A 15,993-nucleotide genomic window follows, 5' to 3' on the forward strand; every position below is an offset into this window, starting at 1 on the left:
GAAGAACTATTATAAAAGCCAGTGCATCTGCATATAGTAGATAGTATATTGCTGCCCATGTTGGTCTATTTTATATCATGGTTTAACAAAATGCAAAAAAACAGTTGCCGTTTATTTTCAATAAAGAAGGGAAAAAAAGAGCTAGCTGTAGATGAGTCTCTCCTGACTTGTTCTGGAGGGCTGTATAAATATCCTGGATAGAGATTAAGAACTATAATTTAAAAAATTTGTATTGCCATCCAAAATAGAATGATTTTTCCTTGATTAACACTGATATCCTGTTTACTCAATCTATATTGTACAATGCATAGCAAGCACAAATCCAAATTCTTTTTAATCAGTTTTCAGAATCAAGAATACAAACTGTCAGACAAAGACTTTATTATGCCTAGCTATAATGGAAGAGTTTATAGGGCAAAACATATTATATTATAATTATCCGTTGATTTTCTCTATTTGTAGACAGTTCATATGTAAATATTAACATATTTAGATTAAAGTGTTCTTGTGATTCGAACACTGTGGTTGGTAACAGGCACATTCTGAAATCCTCATCTGCCAGGAAAGTTTTTGTTTTATTCCCTGACCCAGCTGGTCTTCACACCAGAACCAAAGACTCACTCTTCCAGCTGAGTGCTGTAAGCAGTAGCCTACAGCATTGTATTCTTGTCTGTTCTCTCTAGTCTAGTCAATACTGAATCTCTTCTTCAGTGGCACAATGCAGAAGGAACACTGAAAAATATGGTCCTTCAGAACAGCGTTCTTATTAAGATATATGAGTTTAAACCATCTCAAGATGTTTCTTTCATGTCTTGTCTGAGTGCTCTCAGCATTGAGTCATTTTGTGAAAAGCCGAAATCACATCTCATGCTGATTTGAAATCAGTGAGCCCAGCTCATTGGTCTGAAAAACAGATTATAAGATCTTACCTTCAAGAGAAAGTTTCTGTTTGAATCTTACCTGAAGTCGAGTAATTTCCTCTAGATCTGTGAAGAACAGAGGCACCCATCTTCCCACAAAGTGGCATGTACTCTCCTTGGCTATTTCTTTTTAGAGTGCTGTCCGTTTGAGACCCCATCCTGAAGCATTTAGGCTTTTCTCACACACAGAGTAATGAATCTATTCATGCAGTAGAAGATCATTCTGTAGTATAGGTAACTGAATCCTTCCCTGGATCTCACCAAGTGCTTCTAAAAACATATCCAGCTCTTTGTATCTGTCCCCAGAATGCATAGAAATAACTGTAATACTCTGAAATACCTGTAAGCCAAAGGGAAATTTATTCAATGTTTAATAATCAGGCAAATTTAAATCAGTGCTAGAGTTTCAACTCTGAAAATAACAGATGTAGTTATTGTAGCTGCATCTGCATTAGTGTTTTGTTTCATATAAGAAATGTACCCTTGAAGTGAATCTCCTGATTTTCCTCCTCCTATCATGCTTAGATTGACATTGCACAGTAGCCTGGGAAGCACGTGAACTAGATGCCTTCCAGAGGACGCTAAACCAAAGCACACTCTCTAGGAGCAAGCCCAGCACACTCCAGCTGCTACTGCTCAGCTCACAGGACCAGAATAAAGTATGTCTGTGGTAAAGCCCCTAAAATACAGGGTTCTCAGCACCTTGGGATTTTCTCTTTCACTCCAGAGGCCTACTGCTATTGTACTGCATCATTTGCCAAGGCAGATGCAGTCTTAAAATATCTCTCCCTCTAGTCTTTGCAGAAAGAAAAAATAACACTTCTTAAGCCCTAATGGGCTATCATGACCTCTTGAAGGCAGTTTGCTTTCAGGTGCTTGTAAGGAGCACAAAGTAGGTCTCAGTAAGCAAACTGGTGCCATCCTTATGCCTTGGTTCTGTCACACATGGATCTACCCTAGAAAGAGATTTTCTTAGTATAGCCTAGACAGCAGGGCTCTTGTTTTGGAAGGCACAGGTACACCTGCAGCTATTTCATCTTTAGCGTTTGTTCTTGAACAGGTTTGCTTTGCAGAGTGAAAAGTAATGTTGGAGCATTTAATTATTTTAGCAGTTACTCAGCTGCTCTCATCAAATCAAACTGGACTTGTTTGCTGAAGTAGAGCTGGTTACTGGCCAATTCGATTCTTCACTTCTGCCTTCTCACCTGACACAAACTGAAATTTGGCAGATAGGCCACTAAGTTTTCTCAAGATGGCTGGCTTCATTTCCTCTACACTTTTTTTTGGGGGGGAGGAGAGATGTGCATGAAATGAAAAGTTAATTGAAAATTAATTGAAGAAGTGTGAAAGTAAAGATAAGGATAAAGACTCTTGCTTAAGTGGTGGCATATGAACCTGAAGTCTTCTTACGCTGTCACCACTGAAAATATGACAGCAACAAGTTGCGAATGCAGTGGAAAGCATTGCTCTTTGTTCCCTAGCAAAAGGTGCACGTGTAACCTGTACATCCCAAATCTTTCTAGTTAATAGATGTAATAGATGAAAATCACTAGACTGCACAGCTGTCAATAAGCAGGCAGTGAGTTACATTTATTTAAGTAAGTAGGTCGTTGTAGGTGTAATTAGAAACACTGGCGTGAAATTAAGCCCTGGAAAATATCAGCTGAATATCAGGGAAGTATTTTTAATAGTGGAGTGTTTTGAACTGTGAAACTTCTCTCCTGTGTTGAAATACTTGCATTTTTATTCATGTTTTATATTATACACCGTTGGAAGATGGACAAGAGACAACTATTTTTGCCTTTCTAACGTGATACGATAATCATGTATCTATGATAATTATTGGGAAATCTTGATGCCCTGATTTAATCCTAGCCATATTCATCTCGCATGGGGCAAATAGTGAGCCAAATATTGTAGATTAGAAATAGCCAGATGGCAGCCCAGAAGGGCTCTGACGTCTGCTCAGATGAAGAGTAACAAGGTACCAAACTGTGAGATAAAGACACCCTGTCCCCTGCTAGCACTTTGTGTCAAAACAAAAACTTTCTTTGCCCCAGAACTGGAGCAGTGCCTGCAACAGCCTCATGTGTGCCAAGTGATGACTGCTAATGCATCATCTATTCATTTTCTGATCAGACACAGATTGAATGGGGGACACTCTTGAATCCACTGTTAGCATTAACAAGTGCATGCCACACTCCAGCTCATGTGAGGAGAGGTACAGGCCTCTCCTACCCACACCAGTGTGGTGCCAGCATCTTCTTTGAAGTCTGAATCTTTGCTGACCTTCTGGGGGAAATCAGACATGCTCCTTGCCAGCCCTCTGATCCTATGTGAGACTTTTTATAAAAACTCTGCACAGTCAGGGAGCAGTTTGACAGTAACATCCCCAGCGCTGCAGCTGCCTTGCTGTACATTGTGTGTGTTCCTTCTTCCTCAGTGGACTTCTAAGCCCAGCATGCTCCTTGGCTCTTCATAATGACTAACATGGCAGAGGACACCTGCTTCTGAGGTAGCCCTATCCTGCTTGTCATGATTGTCACTTGACTCAGTTCAGGGACCTTGTCTTCCTATACTGACATTTGAGGTGACTGTAAGTGGGCGCAAGAAGAATTTGTGAGGTGGAGTTTGCACTGCTGCTCTGGGACACAGGATTGCTTACTACCATCACCGGTTCTCAGAGGGAGCCACACTGTGGATGTGTAGGGCAGAAACATACCTTGCCTGTTACTCCAGAAGGGCATGGGTCTCCCACAGGGCTAACGTCTTAACTGTTATCCTATGTGGATGTCTCTGATACCCTTATACACCATAATATGCCTCCAGACACCAATATTTAGGCAATGGAATCATGTTCACCATGTGGTATTCAGCTCCAGATCAAGGTAGAGTCTATAGGCAGGTGCCTATAAATAACATAGATGATTAAGCTGCCATTTTACTTAGTGATGGTGATCCAGCCAGTGCAATCAATGGGGCCTAGAAAGTGTTTCATCTCACCAGCCTCTAGATACCTAAGGTGAGTTAAATACCTTTGTTAGTGCTCCTACAGACTAGGAGACTGGCAGAGTTTCCTAAACATAGGTGTCTAGTGCTATCTGAGATGGCATCCTGCCAGCCTTCTACCTGTTAGCAAAGAAGGATGCAATTCTCCTTTCAGCTAGTCCCCAGAGATGTCTCAAACACATGGGACATCAAAATGTCATTAGACTCTCCATTTAGGAGATGAATCTCATCCTGGATATCCACTGAATATGGAGTGACTGTAGGGACTTAACTCAAATGTCTATATTTAAATATTTAATGTGAGTGTCTTAACCCTCAACTGAATCCTACCAAAACTTCATCCTCCAAAAAGAGGTAGTCTAAGGACATGAAATTGTATGAAGCAAAATGCCAAGAACTTGCTAGTAAATTTATTCAGCACTTTGACACAGCTCTCGTCCAAACAGTTGGTTGCTTTTCAGAAATAAATATGGGTATACTTTTAGGGTCTGCTGGCACTAGGTGTGATTCTGAGTTCTGTGTAACTAACATATTCAGATGGACAGTGTCTGCTACTTCATGCACTATCCTTTTTTTTTTTTGGTTATAATTTGATTTATGACCCAGTCCTGGCAGTTGGTAAGCGCTGCTAAGAAATGGTGAACATTGTCTACTCTTACTGATCTCCACACTGTGCAGGATCAAGTCACCCTAGTTCAGTCAAAGAGAATAATTATTTCTGAGGAAAAGGAGGGGACTTTATTACCAGATGTTTTTTTCTGCCTTGCAGTTGACCTTGCGTTTTCAGACAATTACCTTGATTAGTTTCTTTCTGACATGCCACTGTGCAATAACCAATGAAATTATTCAGCACAAGAGGACATGTCTAAATTATCCTACACTTGAATTAATGCCACTTGTCTCACTATCTAAGCAGCTCTGAATGTGATTAGTCTAGGAAAAGTTCCGCCTCTGAAAAGCAAAGTTGATGGTTTTTTCATGAGAATGGTTATTGTGAATGACATTAAAACCTCTTCCAGCATTTCCTTGCATTGGGCACTCAACCAGAGTACTTACAAACGCCAGTTTTGTTTTCACCCTTTTTCCAGATAGTAAATGTAGAGAAGTGAGGGATGTGTGCTTCATGAACATGCCATCCCAGGCATCTGATAGCCTTAAATTTGTGCTTCTGTAAAAAAACACTTTGAATTTTCCAATTCTTAGTCTTTCCCAGAGGGAATTTTCTTTCCGTTCACAAGCATTCATTTTAAATGTTGTCTGCTTCCCCTCTCACAGCTATGGTAAAACATTATCATCTGCTTTTATCATAGATGATGATACATTAGCAGTTACTGATAAATTGGCAAGGGCTATAGCACATCTGGAATTGTAGCTCTCAATGGAAAGAATGTCATTATGTAATTTTCACAGAATCACAGAATAGCTGAGGTTGGAAGTGAACTTTGGAGATCATCCAGTCCAACGCGCGGCTCAATGCAAGGTCAACTACAAGAGATTATGCAGTTGGGTCTGAATATCTCCAAGGATGGAGACTCCACAACCTCTTGGAACAACCTGTGCCAGTGCTCTGTCACCCTCACAGGAAAGAAGTGTTTCCTTATGTTTAAATGGAACTTCTTGTGTTTCTGTTTGTGCCTGGTGCCTCTTGTCCTGTCACTGGGCACCACGGAGAAGAGTCTGGCTCCATCCTCTCGACACCCTCCCTTCAGATACCTGGACACATTGATCAGATCCCCGCATGAGACTTCTCTTCTCCAGGCTGAACAGGCCCAGCTCTCCCAGCCTTTCTTCAGAGGAGAGATGCTCCAGTCCCCTCATCATCTTTGTAGCCCTCCGCTGGACTCTCTCCAGTAGCTCCATGGCTCTCTTGTACTGGGGAGGCCAGCACTGGACCCAGTACTTCAGACGTGGCCTCCCCAGGGCTGAGGAGAGGGGCAGGATCACCTCCCTCCACCTGCTGGCAACACTCTGCCTAATGCACCCCAGGATACCATTGGCCTTCTTGGCCACAAAGGCAACTGCTGGAACAATCGGTGCAAGAACATCAGTGCACTAACCAATTTCAGTGGTGTGTAGCGTTCTGTGTAGCTGGCGGTGGCTGGCTTCATAGTGAGGTGAGCATTGTGTGGAAACTCAGCGCAGCAGTGACTGATGGACATCCTTGGTAAGGACACCAGGTGGCAGTTCAGTTGCAGGAAGTGATGTTGCATATTACATGTGGAATGCATGTTCCTGAGATCAAATGTGCTAGCAGTAGTTTCAGGGAAGATGTTACTGTCAGGTGAGAATAATCTCTTCCTTATTCTGTTAATGCACCGCATGGTGATGGGGTTCATAATGGAGTCATCATTAATTTTTCAGCATTTTCTTTGCAGTTTCATTGGTACTGTTACTGTTCTCCTTATAAGCCTACTCTGGATACCTATTTTCTTTTATCAGGATCTGGTATATACACTCTTAGGAACTTGGTGGACAATTTTCTCTGCTGCTCCGCTTTTCTATTTTATTCTAGCAAGTTTTCCTAGCAACTGAAATACATCTTGGCATGGGTCTTTGTCTTCTGTCTTGCACTGACTTGGAACCTGAAGCCAAGTTAGTTGATGCTGATCCCCTAATGTTCCAAAATCTACATGTATGCATTTTCAGATGTGTTCTGATTTTAGAAAATATAATATTACAAGAAATGTTCATCAGCTTGCATGGAACCTGATGAATGCTAATTTTAAAAAGTCATGTTAAAAGGTGCTTATCCGAGTTTTTACGGCCATGATATTTTAGATCAGTAGTGTTGATTTTTCAAAGCATTGAAACTGATGTCATAGTAACATAATAATCTGATAATCTGATAATCTACTAGTTAAAATATAAAATGCTGCAGCTACTACATAGTATCTAAACATATATTATCTTTACAGGCTCTTTGTTTTTTCTAAAATGAAGTAGCCTACTCCCTAATTCTAAAGATAAACCTGAATGATTACTTTTTAAATAAGAGGAGTGTATACTCAGCGTAAATGAGAGCAAAATTAATCTGCTGTTAATTGGAAATCAGGACAAGATCTATTTTCCATAGTCAAAGTTTACTATACTAAGGATTTATTTCCTATTTCCATTCTCTGTCAAATATAGTTTTCCTGTGAATACCATACTGTAATAATTATGTGTTTGGGGGAGGAGCCATTATTTAGGATAAAAGACATTACCTAATACTTCTAATTTTATGTCTCAATCAATTTTAGTCTTAAAAATAAGTTCCAGAAGACTGTGCATTTAACTTCTAGTCTATTAAAAATAAAAGCATTGTTGCACCCGTCTAATGACAAAACTGAATACAAATTTACATTTTATGTGAGAAATGTGCTTATAAGTGAATGTTGAGTAACAATTTATTGTTAAGATTTTTCTGGTTATCTATTTTTAAAGGATTTTTATGGAAAGCTTTCTATGATATATATAGAGACATACCGTCTTACAACCTTTCTACCCAAAGAAGAACATAACAAAATTTTTGAAAGGTACTCAGACTGTTTGAGGGATAAGAAGCAATACAAATGGATCAGTAAAATGCAACGTCTAGCATAATTTAACTCTGTCATAATTATGCCACTTCCAAGATCCTCGATGTGGAGTCGGATGTGCCAGTTCACTCACTGCTAGGTCAGGAATCTGTAGACCACTGCGTAGACATACCTGTGTTAAGTCAGTGAAACTACAAGTGAGCTGAATTTTCTGGCTTCACCACCTCCTTATAATGAGAATTCTCTTCCTTTTACTATTTGTATTTTTAACTCCTGTTTTCGTTTAGTAGGAAAGTCCTCAGGGTCTTCTAATCTTGAACTATGATTTGCGCACATGAGTGCAAAGGCCATGCAGGCAAATTTCTGAAAAGAAATGTTCCCCTGTATTTAAGCAATCTTATATAATATCTCATCAAAGTATTAATTAGGGCATGTTCTCTGCTATACATTTGAAGGTCCTGAGTGACATGAAGCTGTCGTTTATGCCTTCTGGTAAATAGGAATTGTCAAACTTCTCATTTTTTATTCTATTCTTTGAAGCCTGTATTGCTACAAGGGCAAGAAGGGGTTAGTCATCACATATGAATAGAATTTCTAGAGAACAAACTTTATCATTTTTGTCAGGCTGTGGTCCAGATAGTAATTTGGCTTTGGTATTAAGCTAGTTACTTAACCAAATTATAGATTTGATTGATTTCAATCAAATTCTTTTGTTGGGATTTATAAGCAATAGGCAACCATTCTTTCAGAAATTGTATAATTATATTTTGTATTATCTAACTAATCTGATGGTGGAACATTGGTATTGAGTCTAATTGGTTTGCTTTGATCTGAATTAGATTTTGCTTTGATCATTATAATTCTTTATACCAGAGTTAGCATAATATTATTAGTAGCTGAGCTTAGATGATAAGTTTCCCTAATTTTATGTTTTAATATAGCCTCTTAATAAAGTATATTGAAAGACATTGACTGACATTTCTCTGAATAGGCAGTGCGAGGGTAGAACCCTTAAGGCTCTGAGTAGATACAGGCCGATGAATACAAGGCTGATCAGTTCCCCCTAGTTAGTCTCGATTTCTTACCAACTTTTGTTTTTCTTTAATTCAGTGTCTTTCAGGGCTACCCTCAAGATACACATACCATTCTGACTGCAGCAGCCAGTAATAAAAAGTTTACATGGGCTTATGTGGTTGTACACAGCTATCTTCACAGATGGCCTTCTGTCAGCTGTAAACACTGGAAGGAGTTTTAACTTGTCCTTGGGGTGGCTTAGCTTGTACATCTGAAAATGGACCCACATTTGAGTGTTTTTCTTAGCATCTCTTTACTAAATGTGTTTGGGCAGTCTGCCCACAACCTCCCTTTTTTAGCCAAACTGCCTTCTGCCAGGAGCTTCACCATGTGAAGCCTGGGAGGACATGTGGGTCTGCACATAAACACATCCTGAAGCCTAGAAAAGGCAGTGCTGCTTGTAGCCTAACTCCTACAAGCAATACTTGAGAAAGAGCCCTGCCCTGTATTTCCCAAGCTACTCTGCCTCCCCTCCCCTTTCCTCCTCAAGTGAACCTTTGCAGTCGTACCCTTTCTGTCATCTGCCCAACCATGACTCTGTTTCTCAGAAGAAATTATGTGCTTGTTTCTTCTCCCATGCTTTCCTCATTTGGAGGAGCTCCACTCGCCTCCTCCTAAGCAGGGGACAGTACGCTCCTCCCATCGTTTGGGAACTGTTGCGATGCTGTGCGAGTGCTGCAGGATTACATCGACAGAGCAGAAGCACAGTGCTACTGTTGGAAATGCTGCAAGAAGGCGTTCTGTGTAGCCAGATGACACTGAAAGACTTTCTCTTGGAAATGATTTTGAAGAGCTCCTCAGATTTACTCAGGAGAATAACCCCAGCCAAGGAGACAGGGAGGTCAGCTGAACTGGATGGTGCATTCACTCGTTAAGATCATTATCTGTGTTATTGCTTTCTCTGTCCTTTCCATCCTAAACTGTCTGCTTGGTGCTGTAGGCTGAGCTGACATTATTTATGCTCTATGTTTTCAAAGAACAAGTTTAGGTCAGTCAGTGGGAAGCAGTCTGTCTCTCCTTCACTCCACCAGTATGCTTATGTTTCAGTCCTTCAGTTTTCCCTTCCGAGCAGGAGCAAGTACTCCAGCCTGCAGGCTCATTTACTCACTTTCTTCAGGATGTTAGCATACTGCTACTCATCAGCAAGAGTTGTTTTTTTTTTTTTTTCCCCCAAGGAACGCCTCTTTTTAGTTTGAATAAAACTGATGAGCTACTTTCACACGTACTAGAAAACAATTATCATCTCATTATACTTCCGTGAGCTTTGAGTTGCTCATTTTTTTTTCATTCAGGTAGCCATTTGATTTTACTCTAAGTTAAGTGAGATTAGGCTTCACTTTAACTGTACTTGAAGAAGCAAATTCTTGAATACCTCTGATGATTTTAACAATTATGCAGTTTTGCAACGCTGAGTGCCTGGCCTCAAATTGTCCCTACTCCTATATGATCCCTTGATCTCTGCCTCTCATTTCTAATCCCTCTCTGGAATGTTTTGCCTATAAACTAGTAAAACTACTCTTTTGGCATTTCTCAAGCCTCAGGCTGATAACAATCCTGACCATAAAGGTCACTGTTATAGGAGGAACCTGTCATTTCAAGCCAAGATCTAACGTGATGTCAGTCCCAGGAGATGAAAGTTTTCACTCATTTGGTGTAGTCTCTGTGAATTTCCAGAAAATGCTTACACTATATAGTAAGCACTATGTTTTAGAAGCAAAATATTGCTGTAAAATTGCATCCTGTCTTCAAATTGACACAAAACCATCTAAGCAAGTAATCCATGTCACTGTGTTACAAGTTTATTGCAATCAATGTCAGCATCACGTTCTCCTGGGACTCGATCTTTTAAGCTGTTCATGTAAGAGGCTGGTAGAATTTCATCTGTCATATACCCGTTGCGTCTTAGGCTCTGGAAGTTGTCAGGTCTAGCTGATGCCCTGCCTTGCTGATTGTGAAGCCGGACGGAATACATATATGCAGACAACATAACAGCCTACCTCCCATCATCCACTAACACCCGTATCCTATGTCATGTTCTTTCCTTTTCTGCAACTTATATTACAGGTTATTTTAAGCCAGAGCAGAAACAAGAGAGCTAAGCAGTATTCCAAGTTTATTAACAGCCTGATAAGGAACATACACCATATTAACCTATTTGGTTTATTTCCTGTATGCATGACTCGATGTTAAAGTCCAAATTGCTATTTTTTCTGTTGTTAGCTTTCAAGTCTGAACCTGATCATAGTGCTAACAATGAAAAATTAATTTCAGGAGAGGATCTCATAAATATTACTGTCAGCTACAGCAATAGTAAAATAAGAATATAAAACACCCAGGGGAAATGCGACTTAGTTACCTACGCCTGAAATTGTTAGACTAGTCCCTGGAATGGTTTTGGCTCAGGCCAATTAGCATTCTCCAGGCACAGTTTAGGAGTTAGGAGGGACCACAAATCATTCCTAGAACGCATTTTTCATTCAGCTATCCTATTTTGGAACTGCAGTTCACCTCAGTGCTAGGTAAGCTGCAGGCATATTTGTTTTACTAGTCTAGACCAGTATGATGATGGGTTCAGAAATCAAAGGTTATCTGCATTTCCTTTGTTCTTGCTCAAATTTAATAGTATGTCCTGGTATCTGGAAGTGAAGGAACTCCACGCTTCCCTTGAACTGGGATTTATTAGAGAAGTCTTGCTTTCAAAAATTCCCTTTGAACAGTGTTTTTGCTGTATATCAGATAGGATCCTATGTCAGATTAAAGCTGGTCTGTCACAGATCTATTTTAGAAAGAAGATTTCGTACTTTCACGAATATAACAAATGTCATAAACTTTCCTTTGCCATAAAAAGTGCATATAAAATAATTGGAGCACATCACAGAGAAATCATAATGTTATTCACTTGTCACAAATGTGCTTCTTATAAAGTTTTACTTTTTTCTCACAAATAGTCTGAAAGCAAACTTGTGAACAAAATCAGAGGCGTACCTTTGCTGATATCATAGAAGAAGTAATAGCATAATAATATTATAGTAAGTCTAATTCAGTGAGCAGTACTGGAAATAGAGTATCTTTCAAAGAATAGCATCAGTGAGGTTTTTCAGAAGCCACACATACAGATACTATGGAGCACATCTGTGTCCTTCCAGCTGCCTTATTGCAATATTGCTCATCATGTGCCGAAGGAGAAGTGTTGTCACTGCCTGTCTTTTCCTTGTCTCTAAGAGTGTTATGACATCTAAGCACAGTTACTGCAGGCTTCAGCAGAAGTGGTGTGTCAAAGAGGTGCTTGGTGCTGCCTGTGGGTCATTGTCTCATCCCCCACTCCCTCCAGGCGCACCCCGGTATGGTGCTGTTTGAGGGTGGGTGACAGCGTACGTGGGAATGCAGGTCAAGGTTTCCCTGGAAAAATAGTGAGGATACAATCCTGTACTTAGAGACAGCGTATAAGGCAAAAATAGAAGTTGAGTAAAACCCAAGGAATGCTGATTGCATTTTTTGGAGCTTTAGCTTTGATCAGGAAACTTCTGACTAGCTCTGGTTATAATGTGTGTATATATATGTACATGATATAGCAGCAGAAAGTAATTTCCAGTATCATCAGTAAAATGAACATTATCTTTTCTTAAGAGGATTAGACCACAAGCACAGATAAACAGAATGGAAAAGTTAAAGCTTTACGAACATGGCAAAATGTTGCTACACCTGAATAGCAATGCACGAAGACTACACTCCCATAACGTTTGAAACAGTGGTCTGCAGCTGGTGTAACTGAAACTGCTTCTGTTGTGAAAGAAATCTATTCTCATCAGAGTGAGTTCACATCAACTTTCTGTCAAAGTATTATCTTTTTATTTATTCATTTATTTCTTCTGCTCAGATGCTGGTGTTATTCCCCTGACAGCTCCAGAAGGCAAGAAGCAGTATATAAATAGTATGTTTGTATGCTTTGGCAGGCACAGCTGCTGTGGGCGAATGACAGCTGACTAACTTGATCAATACTTTTTCTTCCAATATCATAGACATTTTTTTTCCTTTAATGCTGAATTTCTGAAAGAAAGAGAAACACTGGAAAGGCCAATAGCTCAGTAGTTACCAGGCCCTTCTCATACAAGATTGAAATAAGATTTTCCTTCTTTTCAAGGGACTATTCTAAGTCCTAAGCTACTGCTTATTCCAGGTCTTTGAAAATTTTATGATAAATCAAAAACTTTCTGCTGGAAATAGTACTTAAAGGCTGGAAAAGTGGCTGTATTGGTGAGCCCTGTCGCTATTTATCATCACCAGTTATACAAAACTCTAAGCTTTCTGAAACTCAGTTTGCCCTCTGACATTAGTTTACTTCCTAAAACTTTCAACCAAATTTAATTTGGAATAAAGGTTAATACAAAGGTGTCTTTGATTTTTTTTTTTTTTTAAGTTATAAGCTCAAAATGTAGTTGCCATTTTTGCTTCCAAAAAAAGATTTAAAAACATTGTGTAGAAAAACATTCTAAACCTAATTAGCTTAATCATCAGCTCAGAAAGGAAATAAAGAATAAGAACCTATGAACAAGGCAGAAAGGATTGATCAACACAGCAAGGTAGATTTTAGAGGTCACAAAGTGTAATAACATGACAGTAGTCATAAATCAAGCTGAGGAAGCATTTGAAAGGGAAATTAAAGTTAAATTAGTTTTAGCCATGTTAATAGAAGGTTATGACTTTTCTTATCCTGGTGCAGCTTTCTAAAACAAGCCGGACAAATCACATTCGAGAGGTGCCTTACCCTCAGCTGTAAATACTGAGGGCAGGATTCAGATGCCTAAGCAGAGTCTGTGTGCTTAAGGCTGGTTGAGATGGCCAGGACATCAGCACAGGGTTGGTGGCTGTGACACAGGACCTATGGAAGCCCTGTGCCCTTCTGGAGAAACATTGGACGAGGGAATGAAATATCCCATACAATAAAAAAAAAAAAAAAGACAACAGATGTCAATATTTAAATAACTGAATTGTGCTCCTAAAATTGAGATGAATCTGCCGTTGCAGGTTGCCTCTTTCGCCCTATTCAGAAGCACCTCATGCCTTTGGAGATGCCCTAAAGTATTCTGCCTGGCCTCCTGCCATTGGAAATGGCCTGACTTTGTGACTCAATAGATCCATTCTACTTCATGTTCTATAACTATGAGGGTTATAGCTAAACCTTTTACTAATGGTGACCTGTGATATGTTGTACATATAACACTGAATTTTTAAAACTTATCTTTTAATGTATCTTGAGGTGTACAGTACACAATATGGTCAAAATAATAGGATGAAAGTCACTGAATAATTTGTTAAATAATTAATGTTACATTAATCAATATTTTTAGCAATATTTGTTCAATCATTTTTATGGCTAATTTGGTAATGAATAGTAGCATTTGCAAATACTATCAAAGACAGTCACAAAGCGAGCATAAACTATCTGGCCCTCTTTGATGCTGATATGTTTTTTTCCTGGTTGTGGGAAAATTAGGCTCAGTGCTTTACTGATTTGTTTCTGTATTTGGAGAAACATGCACTTTCAAAACGTGTATATTTTCAGCTATGACATAATAATCTGGAAAAGATTATTTTGAAAGGAATACCTTTTATTTTTGCATGCAGTAAGACTTTTTTCTTGCATAAATTCCAATCCTAAAACATATAGCAGCTGAGTTTACAATTAGTCACCACAAATTTCAAAATATTCTGTGCATGTTTTGCAAATAGGCAGAATTAATCTTAGTTATTCAGTTATTCCAAAAGTGTAACATCTTCTATGTTCTTCTATCTTCTTCTGTCTTCATATGAAGTATGTTAGAAACTGAGTATCATCATTGCATAGCATGATGTTATTATGTTTTAACCCTTTTAATGTAAGTGTTATAATTATAACTCTCCTCTCCAGATTAGTAATTAATTTGCGTCTTGAAGGAGCCCTATATACCTTGCCATTGTAGAAAAGCTTTGTGGAAGGACACTGGACTCTTCGAACAGCAATAGCTCAATAATGTTAGGCTTCCTTTACCAAATAAGGTTTTTATTTCTGAGTATTTCACTTGAAGCTTTTCTGTTCTGTGTTATATGAAGGTTAAAAAAAAAAGTGTTGGTCGATCTTTTGAAATAAATACTTTTGAAATAAGTAAGTACTTTTAGAGCAACCGTTTCTGAGAGTTACATTAAACAGTGTGTGAACACGTCTTGATTAGAAGTAGAGTCAATACTGATCAAAATACTATTAATTTTTGAGGTAGTATTAATTTTAAATGCTATCAGTTTGGTAGGAGGAATCACCAGATTTCTCACAAAGTCAATTCTGACAACTTTTTTTTTCTTTCAGAAAAATCTAGCTTGCGTGGAAACAGGATACTGTGGAACTTCTCCAAATTGATCAAAGGCACCTATAGTGTTCTTCCTCACCTCAGACTAGGTTCCCCTAAATGCTGAATAAATCTTGTTACATGTGGCACATGTCTTAACTCTACCTACTCAGGATTAGGGGGATGGCAGGCAAGAAAAACATTGAAGATCAGTACTTCTTTTTTTGTCATAAACTTGTTTCCCTGTCCCTTATTCCTCTCATCAAGTTCTGTAAAGATACTCAAGACCACAGGAATTCCTCCAGGATTTGAAGTTGAGCCCAATAAATCTGAATATTCAGATGGCTCAGGTACAATCTGTCACACTGGGCATTTGGCTTCTGGCTATAATGGGTTTCTTATGGGTGATTACATTCCTATTTTCAAGGCAAGTTATTTTGCTTTTATCTCTTCTCCAAAATATTTTTATTTGAATTAGATATATGGATTTCTGTGGTTTCTGTGGAAACTATAATCTCACTTTTGCTTAGTTCTGCGCCTTCAGTTGTCAGTTTTCTTTTCTTTCCTTCCTACTGATCTAGCGTGCCAGACTACTTGTTTCTTCAAACTCTTTGTCCTATAGAGGAATTCAAAGCAAACAGAGACATTGCTTACCTCTGCTTGCTACTTCTAGCTCTTAGTAAAGCTCTCACGTAATGCTGTTATAAATCTGTCATAAACATGTTTACACACACATTATCTGCTGTCATGCAACACTATCTACCTGTAGATAAAATCAAAATAAGTGTTTACATACTTCTGTAAACACCCAGTGAACCATTATCTTTTATGTGTATATCATCATCCAGGAGTATATTGTATCTGTAATCAATCTCTACATTCTAATTGAACATAAACATATTTTTAGTTAAGTTTAAATCTTATTTAAGGCTGATTATTTTCAGGAAGTGAAATTTTCAGCTATTTAGAAGGATGAAAATTTATGTTTAATGTGTCTCACATGAAAGAGACAAACTAAGCTTAGATCTAATTTTCCCCACTCAAGAATCATTAAGAAGTAAACACAAGAGATTGCAGCAAGTGTTCTCCTTAAGGCTTGCTATAAAGCAATAGTAGAGCTCTTCTGACTTTTCATAAAAACAAAAAACACCC

General features: G+C 38.7%; 1 protein-coding gene across 2 annotated transcripts in view; it reads left to right on the top strand.

Moving 5' to 3' along the window:
* The window catches only part of TRPC4 (transient receptor potential cation channel subfamily C member 4), a 155,851-nt gene that overhangs the window by 43,211 nt on the left and 96,647 nt on the right, over window positions 1–15,993 (top strand). Inside the window, exon 1 of one of the 2 annotated variants that reach the window (XM_068929972.1) lies at window positions 12,290–12,331. The exons of the other annotated variant lie outside the window; for it this stretch is intronic. The gene's annotated coding sequence lies outside the window, so the exon portion shown is untranslated. Of the gene's footprint in view, window positions 1–12,289; window positions 12,332–15,993 lie in introns of those variants that run through there. 2 annotated transcript variants of the gene reach the window in all.

Source organism: Struthio camelus, chromosome 1 (assembly GCF_040807025.1).
Source record: "Struthio camelus isolate bStrCam1 chromosome 1, bStrCam1.hap1, whole genome shotgun sequence".
NCBI lineage: Eukaryota > Metazoa > Chordata > Aves > Struthioniformes > Struthionidae > Struthio > Struthio camelus.